Source organism: Rhipicephalus microplus, chromosome 1, assembly GCF_043290135.1.
Source record: "Rhipicephalus microplus isolate Deutch F79 chromosome 1, USDA_Rmic, whole genome shotgun sequence".
NCBI classification, from domain to species: Eukaryota; Metazoa; Arthropoda; class Arachnida; order Ixodida; family Ixodidae; genus Rhipicephalus; species Rhipicephalus microplus.
In genome coordinates this window covers 110,745,008-110,765,652 of record NC_134700.1, presented here as the reverse complement: position 1 = coordinate 110,765,652, position 20,645 = coordinate 110,745,008, and the positions used below count along the sequence as shown (strand labels likewise).

At 51.8% G+C, this 20,645-nt stretch overlaps 1 non-coding gene across 1 annotated transcript; it reads right to left on the bottom strand.

Moving 5' to 3' along the window:
- Window positions 1-4,824: 4,824 nt before the first annotated feature.
- On the bottom strand, window positions 4,825-4,898 carry TRNAI-AAU (transfer RNA isoleucine (anticodon AAU)). Its single transcript has one exon. It is a non-coding gene; the product is annotated as a tRNA-Ile (tRNA).
- Window positions 4,899-20,645: the final 15,747 nt, after the last annotated feature.

Sequence of the window (20,645 nt, the reverse complement as noted above, 5' to 3'; positions counted from 1 at the left end):
AAAAATCGCGCATAGCTCTATTCACCATCCACAGTCGAACCCTGTGGAACGCATGCACTCGGTCATGAAACGCGTTTTGCGAGCTTTGTGCTTTGAGCATAAAAGTGACTGGGAGGGGTGTATACCAGCTGCGATGTTTTCTCTGAGGTCGGCCCCACACGAGAGTACGGGTTTTAGTCCGGCTGAACTTGTCTACGGCAGGAACTTGAGAGGTCCGCTGCACTTAATACGAGAGTCATGGACTGGATATGGGGAGGACCCTAATGTGGTTTCCTATGTACTGGATTTATTGGGGCGACTGGGGACTACACGCGAAGTGGTGGAGAGCAACATGCGCGCAGCACAGGCGCTTTCCAAGGCCCGTTACGATAAGTCAGCTCGAAAGCGAGTCTTTAGAGTGGGCGATGAGGTGATGCTGTTGTGCCCTTCAAGAAAAAACAAGCTGGACGTACAATGGGAGGGACCAGCGACAGTGTTGTCAGTGCTTTTAGACACCAACTACGAGGTAAAGTGGGGCCGGAAATGCCCCAAAGTGTATCACAGTAACCTAATGAAACCCTACATGCGACGAAAAGCAGTAGTAAACCTTGCACTCAATGTTCCTGAGGATGAGGGCGCGGAAATCCTTTGTCTTTCCGATGGCACGGTCAGCAGCACATTGTCCGATAGGGTAGACACAGGGAACACCCTAAGTAAGGCTCAAGAGGAAGATTTAGAGCTTTTAGTACAGGAATTCGCTACCGTTTTCTCCGAGAAGCCAGGCAAAACGGATGTGATTAAGCACGACATTGAGCTGACGGTTAACAAGCCGATCAGCTGTAAGCCGTATCGGGTGTCACCTAGACAGAGAGAGATACTAGAGGCCGAAATTCGCCGCATGATCGACCTAGGTGTTATCATCGAAGCAGACAGTGATTTCACCTCGCCTTTGATTTTGGTTGAGATTCCGGGCCGTGATCCAAGGCCATGCGTGGACTATCGCCGCCTGAACTCTGTAACAGTCGACCAGACTTACCCTATTCCTAACATTGAAGAGAGGGTAGAGACAGTGTCTAAGGCGAAATACATTTCTACGTTAGACCTTGTTAGGGGGTATTGGCAGGTCCCTTTGACAGAGCGCGCGAGTCGATACGCTGCTTTTATCTCACCCCTGGGCACTTTTCGTCCTTTGATGATGAGCTTTGGGCTCAAGAACGCGCCGTATTGTTTCAGCCGCCTGATGGATAAGGTTCTCCACGGGCTCGAGAAATTTGCGCTGCCTTACCTAGACGATGTGGCGATATTTTCGGACAAATGGGAAGACCATGTTGAACACCTTCGGATGGTTTTGGAACGGGTCAAAAATGCAGGTCTTACGGTAAAGAGAGAGAAATGTCATTTGGGCTGTGCTGAAGTAAGCTATTTAGGGCACATTGTAGGAAATGGGCGTCGTCGACCGTCCGAACTCAAGGTAGCCGCGGTGGTCGGTTATCGTCGTCCCAGCACTAAGACCGAGATGAGAGCATTCCTCGGCCTCACAGGTTACTATCAGCATTACGTCCCGAATTACTCCGAGATTGCCAGCCCTTTGACAGATAGTTTACGCAAGACCGAACCTGTGAACATTCAATGGGACTCTAAAAAGGAAGACGCTTTTCAGAAGCTGAAGCACGCATTGAGTGAGAAACCCGTCTTGAGGGCACCGGATTTTGCAAAACCTTTCACTATTCAGTGTGATGCAAGCGAACGCGGTTTAGGAGCAGTGCTATGTCAGACGGACCAGAGTGGAGAGGAGCGGCCGGTTTTGTATTTGAGTCGCAAATTGAGCAGCAGGGAAGAGGCTTATAGCACTTCGGAAAAAGAATGTGCTTGCATTGTTTGGGCCGTACGAAAACTAGGCTGCTATGTTGCTGGCTCTAAGTTTATTATAGAAACTGATCACTCTCCACTAACCTGGTTACACCAAATGTCACCTAAGAATGGTCGTTTGCTCAGATGGAGCATAGCACTGCAGCAGCACAATTTCGAGGTGCGCTACAAGAGAGGTGGCCTTCATACAAATGCAGACGCCCTAAGTCGAGCGTTTTGACTCGTCAAAAGACGCGGAAGGTTTGTTTGATTTTTTTGTTTACCTTTACCTAGTTTATGTGTACTTTTTTTTTCAATGTGTTACAGTGAGGGCGTAGAGAAATTTTTCACTGACTCCCTCGTTGTCCCGAGCTCTACAGTTTGCTTGTTTAGCTTGATTATAATGTTATCTCGATTCCAAATGGAGTTACGTATGAAAGAGTTACTGGACACTTGTCCCGATTGGTATGCACATTGTTTCCTTGAGCTTAAGTTATTAAGATAAGATGTTTGCTTTGTAAAATCGGAGGCCTGGCGATGAGAGTGGCGTGCACGCGGTGCTTGTCGCATTGTGTGTGGCTGACAAAGGTCGTTTCTTGGAGCTTGTCACCCACTTTTCACCGAAGCGGGGCGCAGAGGCCAGCTCTTGGAGCATTCCAGTTTGACCAGGCCCTTCGAGAAAGCAAGAGCCTTGCCGGAACGTCGCCGACATCGACCCGGCCGAGCTGCATGGAACAACTCGACCTCCCGATGTATCATCTGGCGGCGGGGGTGCTGTTGTGCCTCGCCCAAGTTCCACGTGGTCTTCGCGGCCTGCTGGCACCTGGCAGCTGTTGATGAGTCAACCCTGCACCGGGACGGCGACGGACGCGGACAATCTGGAAAAACCACGTCGCCGGCTCCTCTTGACACAAAAGTCGTTGGCCAAGCTTTTGTCAGCCGCCGAGAGCAACACTCCGAAGCAGCGTCGACCCAGCAGCTGTACGGGGTATTCTGCCTTGCTTGAGTCAACCTGGCTGCATCAGGGAGCGACTTTGCGCATGGGATTCCACGTCATCTCACTGTGGTGCCGCGCTGGCGCGTGGGGTCTCCCTCACCAAACAGCGAACTGGGCATGTCTTGCCCCTTTCCTAGGTTCAGAGGGAGGCGGTGTTTGGCTTTCCCTCTTCGGGGACGGAGAGGAAGACGACGATCTCATTGGAGTATCCTGCGCATAAATTTTCTTTGCAAGGGATCTTGGGAAGGCGGACGATGTATAAAAACGCTAGCGCAGAGGCGCTCGTGTGTGATTCTCTTTTCATGTTGTACCACGCTACCATGTAAATACTGTATATAAACATTTTTTTCTCCTTCTCCGGCTTCTCTACTCGTCCTCTCCGGGGACTCGGATGGCTCGAGTCCGCACCACGCTACCCAAAGGCGCAACAGCGATCACCTCCCTAATTAACGGGACGGTGTGACACCATCTTTAAAACTCACTTATTCGTCTCCCTATTGTAGGGTAGCATATTGATTCCTCCAGTATTGTTAACATACCTGCCTTTGCGTTCTCTCTTGTTCCTTCCTTCTTTGATATTAAATGAGAAGTTCACACTTCGGCTGTAGCTGGAACTTCCCAAATTAGCAATTGTTTTTTTTTCAAGACAACATCGAATATCAGAAGGCTTTTGGGTATATATTCGATCGTTCCGTTTTGAGGTATGGCATATTCTTAAGTTATTATCCGGCGAAACTAATGCAGTCGAATAATGTGTCTTCTGAAAAACTTACGTGGCTCCGCAAACAAGTTGGTGTTCTCGCAAGTGAAAAACTTTCACCACGCCTAGTGTTGAAAGTTTCACCCGACAAACTACTTATCACCCGACAATCTACTTATCAGCGGAAATTAATTTAGGCATGAAGATTATGTGTTGATATCTCTCCTGGTCGAAAAGGAAGTGGTTTAGAACAATCGATACAGAAGTATCAATTAATCCAAAGCGACAATCATTCCAAAGCAGCAATGAACCCAAAGCAACAATCAATATCAAAGGTAGAGCTCGATGCTGTTTGTCAACGTTAGCTACGGAAAGCCCACGCAACACGCTCCATAGCGTAGTTGAGTTGTTCTGTAGAAACCGATGACTACTCTGCCAACTGAGAAGCTTAGTTTCGTACGTCTCGAACTACAGATGGCGACACGCGTCTTGCAAAACACTTGCAGCAGCGCTATACATATTTCGCCTCCGCATAGCAGACATCTTTTCGCGTGTCTACAGGTGTGTAGCTAGCTTCGTGGCATTCGATGACTATCAATACAAAAGCCTGCTTCGCGGCATTCAATACATCTCGATCGTTTCGAAAGCAGCGTTATGTCCGCAAAAAAAAAAGGGTGGGGGGGACTTCGTTCGTATTGAATTTCCTGCAGGATAAAATTAAAACAGTAAGCGTGCTTGTCGATTAGCGGGGAATGGATTAAACTAGGTTAAATTGCTTATATGCAAAAATATCCTTCTCACCCGATAGACACGTGGAAATATAGGCCACATGTTCAAACACCCGAGCCGGGTTCTATGCCTCGCAACACATGTGCGGCGTGTGCATCGAATGCTCAGCGCTGGTTAATCTGCCGCCTTTGGACGCCAGGAAGGGCTGCGAAAAATGGAGCGTAACCGGAGATGCTGCAATTATATAGAGTGAACTCGTGTCAAGGGGGCATGCGCTATAGAGTTTGGACGTCTTCGGTATATCTTATGCATACGTAAGAGTGGAGGCGAAGGTGGAATGGGGTGTGGAGAATCGCGCGTGGTAATAGAACTCTCGTGAGTTCGTACGGCGTTTCTGGAAAAAAACGATAAAACGCCCAGAACAGGCTCCAAGGCAAGCCGGGAGACGAGTTGGGAGCTAACAGGCGTCGAATTCTTTCGGTCAGTGGTTAAATTTGGAAAGACAAATTTAGCACGAAAAGAAAAAAAAGCTTAATAAGGGACGATTATTCGATGTTGCGAGAAAAAAAAATGGCCTGCGCAGGGATCGAACCTACGACCTTCGCGTTATTACCACGACGCCCTAACCGACTGAGCCAGCAGGCCGACGGTGGACGTTCTAGCGGCTAGTTATACCTGGGGCATACTCTCAATGTTAAAGGGGAACTCTGGCGTTTTTTCGGTATTGATTGATTTCAATAAAACTTTGAACATGTGTTCGCGTTGGTACCGTGGTGATATGTGCCAAAATATACAACCATAAGTCATTTATATTTGAATACATTTTTAAATTGGTAGCCTATTTTGGAATTACTCATGTAAACGCGGGCCTACTCTTTTTTGCATGACATCAGGGCCTACTTTTTTTTTTTCGAAAACCCCACCTTTCCGGGCAGACAGATGCCGCACACGCTTTATTCTGTGAGGTGACGACAACGCGAGCACAGTTCAGTTTTGTCAGCTCCATACAGTGTGTTAGTAGTCGTTGATGTCAGGTCTTAGAATATTGAGCTACGAGTAAGTTGATTCGGGGCATGTCAGATGCTTCAGGCCCCGGAGGGTCGAAATAAAAAAACGATGCTTTTGCGCTCAGATAGTAGCTGCAATCATTGTTGAACTTGTCTCAGGTAGGTGCAGACGAGCGGCACAGCTTGATTTTGCGTCGGATGACATCGCCAACTTGCTTCTCGCGCATCAGAAGATCGGGACACGTAAGCTATGTTTACACCCTGGCCAGCCGTGGTGGTGTGTAGGAGATCTCGTGACGTCATTAGTGACGGATTTTTGTGACGTCATTGGATACCCGCCATGAACGACATAGCCGCTACCTGTTTCTATTTCTGTTTTGACTCGTCGTTTCTTTGCTTAATTAAACTTAATGACCAGTGTCTGGGCAAAATGAACCATCCAAGCTTCTTTTTTTTTCGGGGGGGGGGGGGGCTGTCAATACTATTAGAAAACAGCATTATTTCACTACGGCTCAAAGTGCACCGGAGTTCCCCTTTAAGCGCTTTTATTATGCTTTATTATTTTTCTGCTCAAGGTTTTAACGTGTTGGTGCACTGCGTTTCATAACGCATAGTTAAATGCGAGTCGCCAAGCCCTCACAAGTTGTTCCTTTGTAATGTTAAAGCTGTTAAGGATCAGTGAAGCGTGTTACTATGTATCACAAGAAATAGGGTGAGTTAGCGACTGCGCAGGGGAAAATTTTCAATTACCGAAAGTATTTATGCTACAGAAATGACATAAAATTAGCATTTGCTGGTGGAATCGTCAAATTTACTAGAAGTAAATGAGTGACGAAAAAGACGTTCTTTAAATGTGTGACGTGCAAAGGCAGGTATAGTTATGCAAGCGAACAGTATTTTCCCGCAAGAATCTCCCAAAAAAAAATAACGAAGATGCGAAAGAAAAAGGGAAATGCCGACATCACACTGAAGTTACGTTTACTAGCACACGAACATTGTATAAAAGATTGCGGGCATTACCATAGCCAGTGTCATCCAGTGCCTGTCACAGTTATTTCGCATACAGGACGGAATGAGAGAAAGGAAAGGGAGAGGAAAAAACCGTGGGCACACGTATTTTCGCGTAGTATAATGATGGTGATGAAATAAACACCTATTGTCCAGAAACAGTGTTCCCGAGCTCACACTAAGTGGGAGGGTCCCTCATTCCAGAAATCCTCCGGCCGCAATCGCCTTCCGGGCCCTGGCGACGAGTCCTCGTTGGTCGTCTAGGTCAAGTGTTACAATCTTGGCCTCCCACGTCTCGGCTAAGGGATTTATAGCTGCGGTTGTCGTGGGCTTGGTATTGCCACCTACGTGGCCCCACGGGCAATCGAGTATTAGTTGTGCCAGTGTGTCCGGCACGTCGCATATCGGGCAGTTGTAGGCATATAGCGCAGTGTAGATTCCATGCAGTGGATGCCGTGCATATAAGAGTTAGTTTGAAGTCTTCGAAATGCTGTGGCCTCTTTTTTAGTCAGCCTGGGGTGAGGTGGCGGGTACACCCTGCGAGCTAAATGATAGTGTTGTAGTATAGGTTTATATGTCGGTGGCACGGTGTTTACTTCTGCTGCAGAGCTGGTTTACCGCGAGTCGAGCGAGAGAGAGAGAGAGAAACAACATTTTTTGTGCATCCGGCGTGCGGGAAGTCCGCGCAGGGCGCGGGTATTCCCTATCTAAAAACTATAGCTAATAGTCCTATAGTCCCAGGCTCTAGATCTTGAGGACGTTGTGCTCTGGCTAGGCATTGGATACTCGGGCTCCTCCGCTCCCGTTGTCCGGGGCGTCGGTTCCCTTTCTCGTCTGCTTTGCCAGGGCCTCCTCAAGCCGCTGGATGGCCCTTCGTTGTGTGTTTAAGTCTTGGGAGCGTATCCATGCTCCCACCTCATCGGGATACGTGGCGTCCTGGCACTGCCCATTCCCATTGTTCACACCACTGTTACACCCGCCCCACATGATGTGGCGGAGGGTGGCTAGTTCACGTTCGCACGCGCTACACTTAGCGTCCACAAACATGTCGGGGCATACGTGCCGGGCCAATGCTGGCGTTAGCACGCATTCCGTTTGCAGTTGTCGGAGCTTCACTGCTTCCGCACGTGACAGTTCACGATGCGGGGGCGGAAAGGCTCTCCTGGCCTCTCTGTAGGCCGCCAGGATCCCTCCGTAGTCGGTGAGGGGATCGAGGTCTTCTCGTTCTTCACCGCTGGTTTCAGGGAGACGGGCTGCTGCGGTCCGGCAGGTGATGAGGTCACGGGCCTGTTATGCCAGCGAGTCCTCGTCAAACGACCGTGCCTCTGAAAAAGGCAATCTGGGTCAAGGCCAGCCCGCAGTCTGCCTGGCGCGATCACCTCGACGGCGTGAACACGCGCGGCGCTCCTCTGGCCCACGTGCAGTGAGTCAGTTGCGCACGTGACAGCGAGCCGGCGTCCTCGTGTCAGGTGGTCTGACGCATGGCGCGGCGGCCCCCATTGGCGGAATCTGCCCGGACGACCCGCGGCGCTTCTGATTGGACACTTTGGTTGGACCCGGTGCAAATAAAAGAAGCCCTGCGGCGTGTCGCGATCGGCGGTCCTATGTGAGAGGCGTCCCCGTGTCGGAGTGCCGACATGTGTGTGAGTCAGCGGTTTTAGGCGAAAGGCTGACCTATGTGTTAGAGAGAGGAGCTCGGCTCTTCGAGTCTCTGCCGGCCCCAGTGCCGAAATTGTAACGCCTCTGTATATATGCTGTACATAAACCTTGTTTAACTCACCGTCGTCTCGTCCGCTCGTCTCCTCAGCTCTGCGCAGAAGCAGTCGCGAGCTGAGAAACATACGCTACCAAACGGCTGGTGACCTTCCCGGCGGGGTCGAAAGCAGGGGCGCCTCCGGGACCGCGTCGGCGTCGCCGTCTTTCGCAACAGTGGTGGCTTCGGCGGGATCGGTCCGCCGTTTCTCAACAGTGGTGGCAGCGGTGGGATCGGTCCGCCGTTTCTCAACAGTGGTTGGCAGCTGCGGGATCGGCCGGCGTCAGCGACATCGATGCGGTGAGTGCCTGACGTTTTCCCCTCAGTTCACCAGACTACTCTAGCTCAGGTTGTAGTAGTTTAGAGAAGGGCTGTGTGAAGCATTCGAGTGAGCTTTGATCGTTTCAAGCCAAGTTGAAGTGCTTTGAAACCAAAGTTAATGCGGAGGTGGTAAACACGGCAGTGTTAAAATTGCTTGCGCGTCTTGCTAGTAGGCTTATAGTGGGTACGGCAAGTAGATTCTTAACAGGGGAAACAGCAAGAGGCTAGTGTGAACGATGGAGAACCTTAAAGTGAAGGAACTCATCGAAATTTGTGAGGAACTCGGCATTACTTTGGGCCGTGCGAAACGAAAGCAAGCGATCCTTGAGATCATGAAGGATGAGGGAGTGTCGGCTGAGGAAGTCGATGAGGCCTGGGTGGATATTAAAGCACGCCGTGAGGAGGCTGAAAGGCGAGAAGTAGAAGCTCGCGAACGTGAGGAGGCTGAAAGGCGAGAAGCTCGTGAAGAGGCTGAAAGGCGCGAAGCTCGCGAACGTGAAGAAAGGCGCGAAGCTCGCGAACGTGAAGAAAGGCGAGAAGCTCGCGAACGTGAAGAGGCTGAAAGGCGAGAAGCTCGCGAACGTGAAGAAGCTGAAAGGCGCGAACGTCGCGAGCGCGAGGAGGCCGAGAGACAGGAGCGCCTCGAGATGAAACGAATAGAATTGGCAATCCTACAGTGTTCGCAGGCGCCTAGCGCAGCTTCTCCGACGATTCAGGTCAGCGGTATTAGAATTCGGGATCAACTGCCACCGTTCGTAGTGGGCGAGGACATGGCGAAGTATCTCGTCAAGTTTGAACACGTCTGTGAGCGAAATGCTTTGGAGCAGTCTCTTTGGGCGCGGAACCTGCTAGCTCTTCTTCCCGGCGAAGTGTCCGACGCGATAACTTGCTTGTCGAGGGAAGCGTTTGAGAGCTATGACGAGGTTAAGGAAGTGCTCTTGAGACGTTATAAGTTGTCACCCGAGGCTTTCAGGCAAAGGTTCCGGTATGCTGAAAAGGGGAATGAGTCACACGTTGACTTCGCGTTTCGTCTTAAAGCCGATTTGATTGAATGGCTCAAGGGCGAAGGTGTTTATGACGACCGCGATAAAGTGGTGGAATGCGTTGCACTGGAGCAATTCTACCGCTGCATCGAGGAGGATGTCAAACTTTGGCTGCAGGACAGACTTGGGGAAGTACAGTTAAATAAGGCAGCTGAGTTAGCTGAGGAGTATTATACTCGCCGAAAGTTGCATAGCAGGGCAGCGCGCGTTGAAAAGGATGAAAAGAAAGAGGGCTTTTCAAGGAAACCTGATCAACGGAAACCCGTTCCGCACCGTAATTTCAAAAAGGACCCGTCTCTTACGAAGGACAGTGTAGGGGAAGGGCAAACAGAAGCGGAGAGATCGAGTGAGGTTTCTACCACACAGGCATTTGAATCGGAAAACAAACGGAAGCCGCTAATCTGCTACAACTGTAAAAAGGAAGGGCACATCGCGAGAAACTGTCAGGAAAAATTTGCCTTCGCAACGATCCGAGAATCAGAAAAAAACATGCGGTTGTTGGAGCCGTATCTCCAAGAAATTAGGGTCAATGAGAAAACGTGCCGAGCACTTAGAGACTCAGCGGCAACCATGGACGTTGTCCATCCTTCATTGGTGTCTCCGGATGACTTCACAGGAGAATGCGCGTGGATCAGGCAAGTCGCCGAGGAGCAGAGTGTTCGCTTACCAATCGCCACCGTTGTCATTGAAGGCCCGTTCGGTAAGCTTTGCACCGAAGCGGCTGTGTCTGCCGCGCTGAATGGTCGTTTTTCTTATCTTTTCTCCAACAACTCGGAGCAGCTTCTCAAAGAGCAGGGCAAATCGTTCTTCCCCAACTTAGCGTGCATGGCTCCCACGCGATCGCAAGCGCGAAAGCTTTCGCGGAAGCTTGACTTGGTTCCATGCGGTGAACTCTCAAGTGACCTTGTCGGCGGGTCGACGGAACCCCAGAAAGGAAATTTTCCGCATGAGTCATGTGAGCAGTCACGCGAGCGGCCCGTCGCGGGAGCGGCCGGCGCGGTATGCGCTGGGGGAGACGACGTGGCGCCATTGAGTCAGAGCGAGAGGGTTGCAACGCTCTCGCCTGTAGCGGAAAGTTGGAGCGAGCTGCCGAGAGTTGATCGAGAGACGCTCATTCGAGGGCAGCGTGAGGATCTCTCGATTGAAGCGCTAGTGGAAAGCCAAATTGAAGCGCAAGTGGAAAGCCAGAAAAACGCGGCAAAAGTGCTGTCGAAGGAGCACTACGAGAAATCGGGGAAGAAGCGCGCTTTTGAAGTTGATAATCAGGTAATGCGGCTGCAGCCACCCAAAAGGAACAAGCTTGAGGTTGATTGGGAAGGGCCCGCCACAGTATTATCGAAGCCTTGCGATACAACTTATGAGGTGCAAGTAGGAAGGCGGCAGAACAAAATTTACAACTTGATGAAACCCAATGTTCAACATCAAGCGGTCGTAAATCAGCTGTTGAAGGCTTCAGAGGAAGAGGGAGCAGAAAATTTGAGTTCTAGTGAGGTGATCGAAGGGGGATCGAAAGTAATTTGGGAGCAGATAAACCTAGAGCCTAGCTTAAGTGAAGGAGGACCTGAGAAAGAGGACCTGAGAAAGATTGGTTCCGAGTTTGAAGACGTGTTTTCGGACCGCCCCGGAAACATGAGGGTGATCGAACACGATATCGAGCTAAGCGGTGAGGAGTCAATCAGTAGCAAGCCGTATCGTTGTTCCCCTGTGCAACGTCGCAAGTGTGAGCCGCTCTTGGTGCCGCATAGGTATCGTCGCCTAAAAGTGGCCGGTTACTGAGGTGGAGCATGTTGCTCCACAGCGCAACTTTGACGTTCGCTAAAGAAAAAAAAAAGGGAAAGGTAAACGCTAATGCAGGTGCATTGAGCAGTGCGTTCCAGCTAGTAACTTCTCAACCTTTCGGTTTCTGGCTGGCGATTCGGGGCAAAATTTTGACCTCATCACGACCTGGGCTGAGCGCTCTCGTTCAGATTGATCTCAAGGGACCAACTTTATGTGGTATTCTAATCCGTTACGTTGTTGTACGTGGGAAAAAAATTGAGTTGTCATTTTAGGGGTCTTTTGTCCCACATGTGCCTCTTGATGTAGAGGGAACAAAATTCCGATAAACACGTAGATAGGTATATGTTGTACTATACTTTGTCTGGTGTTCTGTCGGGTGACCGAGGGCACTTGCTTGTGTCGTGTGTTGTCTGTTGTCGAACCGTTCTTAGCAAGTTGCAGAACCATCGACAAGTGCTGAAACCGAAAATGGTCAGAAGAGACGAGCGAAGTTGGCCAGCAAGTTGTGGCGACAAGCCAGTGGAGCGGGGATCCGTCGTCAATGATGGGATGTGTTCCCGGAACAGTCTGGAGCTGTATTCTCCCCATGGCCCTGGAGGCGAACCTGGAGGGACCTGGCGAACGAGCGCACCTGACATCCGAGCCCCGTGGAAGCAGCTCGTCTTTCCGGTGCATTGTCTGGCGGCGGGGGTGCTGTTATGCCAGCGAGTCCTCGTCAAACGACCGTGCCTCTGAAAAAGGCAATCTGGGTCAAGGCCAGCCCGCAGTCTGCCTGGCGCGATCACCTCGACGGCGTGAACACGCGCGGCGCTCCTCTGGCCCACGTGCAGTGAGTCAGTTGCGCACGTGACAGCGAGCCGGCGTCCTCGTGTCAGGTTGTCTGACGCATGGCGCGGCGGCCCCCATTGGCGGAATCTGCCCGGACGACCCGCGGCGCTTCTGATTGGACACTTTGGTTGGACCCGGTGCAAATAAAAGAAGCCCTGCGGCGTGTCGCGATCGGCGGTCCTATGTGAGAGGCGTCCCCGTGTCGGAGTGCCGACATGTGTGTGAGTCAGCGGTTTTAGGCGAAAGGCTGACCTATGTGTTAGAGAGAGGAGCTCGGCTCTTCGAGTCTCTGCCGGCCCCAGTACCGAAATTGTAACGCCTCTGTATATATGCTGTACATAAACCTTGTTTAACTCACCGTCGTCTCGTCCGCTCGTCTCCTCAGCTCTGCGCAGAAGCAGTCGCGAGCTGAGAAACATACGCTACCAAACGGCTGGTGACCTTCCCGGCGGGGTCGAAAGCAGTGGCGCCTCCGGGACCGCGTCGGCGTCGCCGTCTTTCGCAACAGTGGTGGCTTCGGCGGGATCGGTCCGCCGTTTCTCAACAGTGGTGGCAGCGGTGGGATCGGTCCGCCGTTTCTCAACAGGCCACAGCGTCCGCCTCCTCGTTGCGGTTCTCGATGTCGGGAGCCAGGTGTCGTCCCATGTGGGCTGGGAACCATTTGAGGGCGATGGTTGGTCCTGCAGCGGCGCCGCGAGCAGCCCGCGAGGCCGCGATGGACGTCACTAGCCGCTCCGTGCCCCGCCAGAGCATGCCTCGGGCAAAATTCCTAATTGCCTGCTTTGAGTCGCTTAGCACCGTGCGCGTGCCCGGCCTACCTGTGGCCAGGGCTATCGCCGCCTCCTCTGCCTGGCCGGCTGTTCGGGCGCGCACGGTGCTTGCTGTTAGTAGTTTACCGGTAGTGGCGCTGACCACCACTGCTGCGAAGGCGTTGCGTCTTCCCGAATATCTTGCGGCGTCCACGTAGACTGCGCCCTCGTCTCTCTGATGTTGACGGGCCAGCGCCACTGCTCTCGCCGCTCGCCTGCCCGCGTCCCTTTCTGGGTCCATGTTCTTTGGCAGCGGGTAGACAATGATTTTCCTCGCTGCCTCATCGCTCAGGGGGACTTGCTTTTCTAGCTCCCCGTCCGGTCCTGCGCCCGGGCGTTCTCCAGGAGGTAATAATCCTACCCGATCGAGTAATCCTCTGCCCGCGGCTGTGTCGCTCAGGCGGCTCAGCTGCGAAGCTCTCTGGGCCTCGCTGATCTCCGAGAGCGTGTTGTGTGTTCCCAGAGACAGCAAGGCCGTTGTCTTTGTGCCTGGTAGGAGCCCAAGAGCCCCCGCGTAAGCCTTCGGGATGGCAGCGTCGATCTTGGCTCGTTCCGCGCCGGTCCAGCGGTGAAAGGCCCCCGCATATGCCGCGTGGCTTATAACGAAAGCCTGCAGCAGATGCAGGAGCCCCCTCTCTTTCATGCCCCGGTAGCGGGACGACATTCGCTTGACCAGGCGCGCTGCGATGCCCATCTTGGTTGTGATGTTCTTGACCGCCGTGGCGTTGGTTTGGGTGCCGTCCACGAACATCCCCAGGACTCGAAGCCCCGGGACGTGCGGGATCTGCATACCGTCACTGGTGCGCACGATGATGTTCTCGGCCGCCTCTCGACTTGCCTTCTTTCTGTGCCTCCCAGGTGGTGGCAGGATGAGTAGCTGTGATTTTTGTGGCGAACACCGCAAGCCCGTGCCCAAGAGTGCGGACTCCACGGCGTCCACCGCCGCCTGCAGACCCGCCTCGATGTCTCCGTCGCTTCCACCCATGGCCCAGATGGTTACGTCGTCGGCGTAGAGGCAATGTCGTATCCCCGGGCCCAGCGCCTCCAGACGCCTGGCCACCTCGATCATGACAATGTTAAACAGGAACGGGGAGATGACCGAGCCTTGTGGGGTCCCGACACTGCCCAGCTCTCGTTCTTCGAGCTTCGTTCCTCCCACCTCCAGCCTGGCCGTGCGGCGAGAAAGGAAGGCTCTGATGTAGTTGTACGATCTTGCGCCCAGCCCCAGGCGGGACACCTGAGCCAGGACCGACGAGTGTCTAACGTTGTCGAAGGCGCTCTGCAGGTCCAGGCCCAAGATCGCTCGGTTGTCATTCTTTGGAGTCCCGCCCGGTGGGTCAAGGACTTCTCGTTGGATCAGGAGCATGGCGTCTTGCGTTCCAAATTTGGCCCGGAAGCCAAGCATTGAGTCCGGGTAGACATGATGCGCTTCCATGTAATGGTTCCACCGGGTGTTAAGAACGTGCTCCAGTACCTTTCCCACGCAGGACGTGAGCGAGATGGGACGCAGGCCCTCTATACCCGGTGGCTTGTTTGGTTTTGGCAGCAGGATCGTCTTTGCTGTCTTCCAGGCCTTGGGCAGCTTGCCGTTACGCCAGCATTCGTTGTAGTAGCGTGTCAGTGATGTGATGGCTGAGTCACTCAGGTTGCGTAGAGCTTTGTTAGTAACTCTGTCGGGTCCGGCGGCCGAACGACAGTTCAGGTCCTGGGCCGCCTGCCTCACTTCCCATTCCTCTAGATCTCGGTCGAGGTGGAGGTTCGGCTGGCCGGCGTAGTCTGGGTGATCTTCGTGACTGGTGATGGGGAGGTAGCGCTCGTTGAGTCGCTTGAACATCTCCTCTTCGCCCAGTTGACGAGCGGTGGTGTGTAGGATTTGGGCCATGCGTGTACGTTGGTATTCGCAGCTCTTGGTCTCATCCATCAGTTGCCTGAGGAGTTTCCAAGTGCCGCCACGGTGAAGCTGTCCATCAGCCTGGCTGCAGAGTGCAAACCACTGCTGTGAGCAGAGCTGCCTGCTGTGTCGCTCGATCTCTCGGCCGAGTTCTGCGATCTTCTTTCGTAGCTTTCTGTTGTGACGTTGCCGCCGCCAACGCTTTTGGAGCGAGCGCCTGGCTTCGAGGAGGTGGGCTAGTCTCGGGTCCATGGTTTCGATTTCCTCGGGTGCATCGATCTCTTCTGTGGCCCCTTCTGTTGCCGCCAGCAGCTTCGCTGACCACTCGTCAATATTGTCGACTTCGCCGAGTTCTGTGTTACGGAACTTGCTCCAGTCGACGAGTTTGTGCTTTATTGTTTTGTCGCGGTTCGGGTTTCTGTTGAGATGAGCCAGCGGTAATTCAATTTCGATGATGAAGTGATCGCTGCCCAGGTTGATTCCCGTATTCCTCCACTTCGCGGTGCCACCTTCGGGCAGCATCGCAAAGGTGAGGTCTGGATTTGTATCCCGAGCAACCGATGTTCCGATCCTTGATGGATGGGCTGGATTGATCAGTAACGTGAACTCGGCTTCGCCGGCATCTTCAAGAAGGTTCCTTCCCTTGGACGTAGTGGTCGTGTAGCCGAGCTCTCGATGTTGCGCGTTGAAATCACCGCATATTACCGCGGCAGCGTCTCCTCTTTTGGCCAGGTCTTTCTGTGCTAGGCGCCGAGAGAGATCCGGTTGACGTGACCGCGGGCTGCGGAGTGAGCCGCTTCGCTTCCCTCGAGCCTCTCATGCACCGGCTCCCAACACCAGAGTTTTGCTCTTTCTCGGAATATAAAGAGCTTCGACAGAGATTCGGCCTCGCGTGTAACTGCGGGCAGCGCATTGGGAATCTGTGAAGACCGCCTCCTTACCAGTCGTAGTGGCAAGGGCGATCGCTGCTTAGCCTCGCCCTTGGAGGCTCCGCACTCAGGCGGTGGCAGATTTTTCTGCGTCGACCGCACATTTAGCGTTGCGTTTTCACCCCACTATTTACGTAGTGTAACGATATATGGTATTTCATAAAGTGCATTCGAAATGCCATTACGTAACAAAACTTAGGTAATTAACATAGCTTATCAAGATGTATTTTACCAAAGAGGCATATATTTCAATGTGACTAGCACGCAGTTATAAGTTAAGTAAACTTGACCGGCGTCTTTTAACGACATGAGCCGGATGATTGAGACAAATGTAATATTAAAAGCCATGGTTTGTGTCGGAACTATGTACTTATTTCAACCGACCTTTATGTTCTATGTAATGAACAAGCGAACTGACACGCGGAAATGCAATGCACCAAACTCACCTGCTGGACAGTCAGACTCCTAGCAGCCACCCATCAGCGAAGTAAGTGCTTACGTGTACCCTGTGAGGTAACGATAAAGCGAGCGCTCTTATCAAGCTGTGATCCCTATCCTTCATAATAGGTTTACGTAATCGTTTCAATTAGATAAACGTGAACAGATGAATATGAAAGAGTGAAACGGTGGAGCTGGTGGCCTTTCCTGTCGTGTCTACAACCTCCAACTCACCTCCTTCCAACACGTGCCTCCGCTACGCAATGCTACGCCCTACTTCGCTCCTCCTTTTGATCTTCTTCACCCTTGCACCACTCTTTCACTTTCTTTCTCCCTCGTTGCTGTGCTATACAATGCATGAATATCATATGCTTTACCGTCTGCCCTCTTGCTCACATGTCATTCCCTCTGCCTCTCCCTGTCCTTTCCCTCCCCTTTATTTATTATACAACCCATGGCCATACTTTACCTTCTTTCTCCTCTTTTCTCTCCTCCTCACCATCACAACCCTTTTCCGCGCCAGCTGTCCTATTCCATGCATGCTTTAATACGCATTTAGTCTCCCCCAGCCTATCCTACTGTTGCATTGCGTAGCTGCGCCCGGCTTTCCTCTTACTGCCGCTCTTCCGGGCTTCATTCACCTGTGTCACGCGGTCGAGAACTTAAACGCGGAGAGCGAACAGCTCCGAATCTAAAAAAGGGCATTTCAGAGCGAAAAGTCGTATTAGGTGAGGTTCCATGCTCAATAAATAATACGTGGCCATTCATACGGGTACAATATGTGTCTATCGGCTACATGGCCTGATTGGATCTATCCGGCCAGGACTGCACCCCGAGGCTGCTGTGCGGGAAGCAGAACAATATGCAGGAAAACCGGTGGTGGCATCGGCCCCGACATTCCAAGCCGGAAGTGTTGCTCACGTGTTTCGTTTTTTTTTTTATTTGTGGCATCCCGTCGAGGCTCATATTCGTGGCTTATAGTTGATCAGTTTTATTTCAACTGCATGTAACATGATTCACTAATACAACTAAGCTTATCAGCAATGTTCTGTGTGCTTTAAAAATGCTCTCAATGGTACGTTTACAACAGGCTCAACTACATACGCGTACGTCTCAAAAAGCAAAGTATACATCTCAGCCTCAGGGGGTGGTAGTGGACTGATCATCCACACTTCGTGTGCTCGGGCGCCTATAAACAAAATTTCGTGCTTCAGTGATCCTCTGCGTGCCAGCATGCAGCAGCGCCGATGCTGCTGATTGCCTTCTCCAACCCATCGGGGGTCCAACTCGGTTGGATCACGCGCAAGGCGCATTCTGGCATGCCTAGTTAGCGAGAGCCACCCCACGCCGCGCCACACCGCATCGGCGTCAGCACTGCAGCCACGGCCGCCATGAAAAGCAAAGAACTATGGAAGGGAAAGCCGAAAAAGGCCACCACGGCGACGCAGCCAACTCTCGTTCGGGACGAACGCCGAAGAGTTGGCGCGGGAGCAGCCTACGCCCTTCGGGGGATTAACCCGACGCTTGGCGTCCGCGCAGACAGCCCGGCTGCGACCAGACGAGGAGGGGTGACGCCCGCGAGACGAGGCGGCAGAGGACTGCATGAGGGTGCAGAGGGGGGAGGAAGACCGGGCAGGCACAATCCGGCGCGCGGAGGGGGCCGCGAGGCGTTTGCGCCGGGGCTCGCGGGAGGCGACAGCGGCCCCGAGACTAACGACAGCCAGCGACATCGTCGCTACCCCCCGCGTCCTCCATGCGCAGTGGTGGGACTTCAATAACGGCATTTCTTGAAAAAGTAAAGTTACGAAGAATCATAAAAGTGAAGGAAGGTGGGACGGAAAAATAAAGCAGAACATTCCTCCTCTCCACACTTTCTCTTTAAACAGTGTAAGCCGGCCTCGCGATGCGCCCGCTTCCTCTGCGCTCTGTCTCGTTGAAAGCGTGCAGTACTGTGGATGCTCAAGCGTGCAGGCCAGTCGGCTGTTCAGTCGGAGATGCCAATCATACGTGATAATAGCGGCCTGGATGCAACTATCTGCTAGAATGATGGTACAGCCGCCGTAGGAAAAAAGAAACAAAGTAATACATGCAACGTCTGAAGTTGCATGTAATAATACATATTTACAGACCGTTTCATATGCGCCACTCGGTGGTCAAGCGAATGGAAACAGAATAACAAGAACATAGGACAAGAAAGGTTATGCTAATATATTCGTTTTGCATCGACTCCGACAGTCCGCGTGCAGAAGAACTGTCTTGGCTTATGTGTGCGGTGGATTGTTGCCCAAAATATTAAGACGTTGACTGTAAAAAGTTTGCATAACTGCAAGCGAGCAGCTGCATTTTTTGCAATGTTCCACCAAGTGGGAGTTACGTCAGCTAGACGGGACGTACCTTGTTGCTCGTTATGCCGTTAGAAGCCTTTGCCGCTCTCGAACGTACACGCTGCCACTAGAAAAATAGGCAGGGTGTTGCGTAGCAACAATTATTTAAACAAATTACCGCTTACTCTATATAATCTCGGCCACAACTCTATTCGGAGGTGTTATGCTTGTTCTAAGAAGACTGTGATCTGTACTTATATAGAAAGTGTAACCGACATAAAAAAAAAAAAAGAACGCTGCGTTAACATTTCTTTCTATTCATATTTACGCGCCACTCTCTACGAAACTGCGGGCTTTAGTCCTTGCGAGGTGTTCATGCACGCTTCAACCTTCGCGCCTCTCCGGAACGCGTCGCTAGCAGATGCAATGCCATAGGCCGCGGCAATCCCCAGTGGTCAGCACGCATCATTGCTCCTGAAATTTCCTTGTAGGGCTGCAATTCATTCTTTTTTATTCAACACGATCGACTGCCCAAGATATTGGAGTGACGCGCTTCCTCAACAGAAGCTTCAGAATCGAAGTCGCTTAATCCCAATCGCACCAACGCGGCATCATGAACATTCTCAATGAGCATGTAGGCTATGAGGTCTATCTACGATACCAAATCCTGTAGAGCACGTGCACCACTGCACGCTTCTGGCAAGACCGAGTGGTGCCATCGGCAACCGACCCCGACTCGTTGCCCGCCTCCCTGAGCGCGCCGCGACGCACCCAGCGAGGTGGTGCGTGCGCGCGCCCGATCGGTCTCCTTTTGCTCGCGGCTCGAATAATAAACGCGCGCGCTCCTCGGCGGTGAGACGCCCACGGCCCTACTCGACGCCCCAAACTCGCAAAGCCGTAAGGCCCGGCCGGAGATAGGAATTGATCGTCCCTTGCACCCTCCTCCTCGTGCACCGGCTGTGCAAACGCTTCTTTCTTGGACGGGCTCGTATATGCGACGGCCGCCTCCGGCTCTGATCGGGTGCGCGTTGCGTGACGCCGCACAAACTGGGCTTGCTCTTTGAACTGCGACACCGTTGCGTCTTAGGGACAATGGATGCATATATATCTGTACGCTGCTGTCGCAAAGCTCGGTGATGGGTTACTGCTGTGGGCGGTGCTGCTTCCAAGATAGATAGATAGATAGATAGATAGATAGATAGATAGATAGATAGATAGATAGATAGATAGATAGATAGATAGATAGATAGATAGATAGATAGATAGATAGATAGATAGATAGATAGATAGATAGATAGATAGATAGATAGATAGATAGATAGATAGGTCAGCATCAAAACGTAAACATGCAAACAGAATCGTGCGAGGTTGCACGATGTCCCCATCGAAATTTCTTTTATCAGCCAGTCAACAAAAAGTAGCGAACGCCGCACAGCTTCCTTGCTGCCTTTTGGGCTCTGTGCATGTGTACGAATTCTGACAACAGTCAAAACATAGTGTTCTGCTCTTACGTTGTCCGGAGATGTACTTACACATGGCGCAGAAGTTTGCATCTACTTATATGTGACAGTGTAAAAAAGTGCACGGACATTTATGTAGACAAACGCTGTCCTGCGTATTGATGCCTATTGTATCTTGTGCTGTCCTAACCATAAATACTCGCCAAGTGGCTCACATAAACACAATATATATGCAGCATGAATGGCTGAGTAGTTACTCAAGATGTGTGCTGTATCTAGGCTTGACGTGTTTCAGACAAAAGACATCCCAATTCTCAAACGGCTGGCAAACAAAAAAAAAACTAAATCTCTGTGCCATGTAATCGTCAAAGCATTCAGCTTTCGGACGCAACCAGGCCGAAACGATGGCAGGTGGGATGTTGTCTGGCTCATGTCGCGTTATGCATTGTCTCCGTGAGGAAGACATGTATAAAGAAACGGAAACGACCTCAGCTCTGACATTTAACCGGCCTTCACACCTCAAGGACTGGATACTCGACAGTGAATTAATAACGTTTTCCATCATTTCATGAAATAGAAGTCTAGACTTTTGGACGAGCAAACGTAGCGCAATGAGTCAGCTTAGCGCCGTACCAAATTTGTAGCACGGCTACCAAACCCTGTAACGTGGAAATTTTGTTATTCTTAGTTGTCCATTATTATCTGTTTCGCTCACCTGATAGTGCGAAGGGAGGACTGATAGCCAAGCGAGTTGGTGTAGAATTTGACCAAGCTCTTTGCAAAACGGAAAATTTGTGAACGA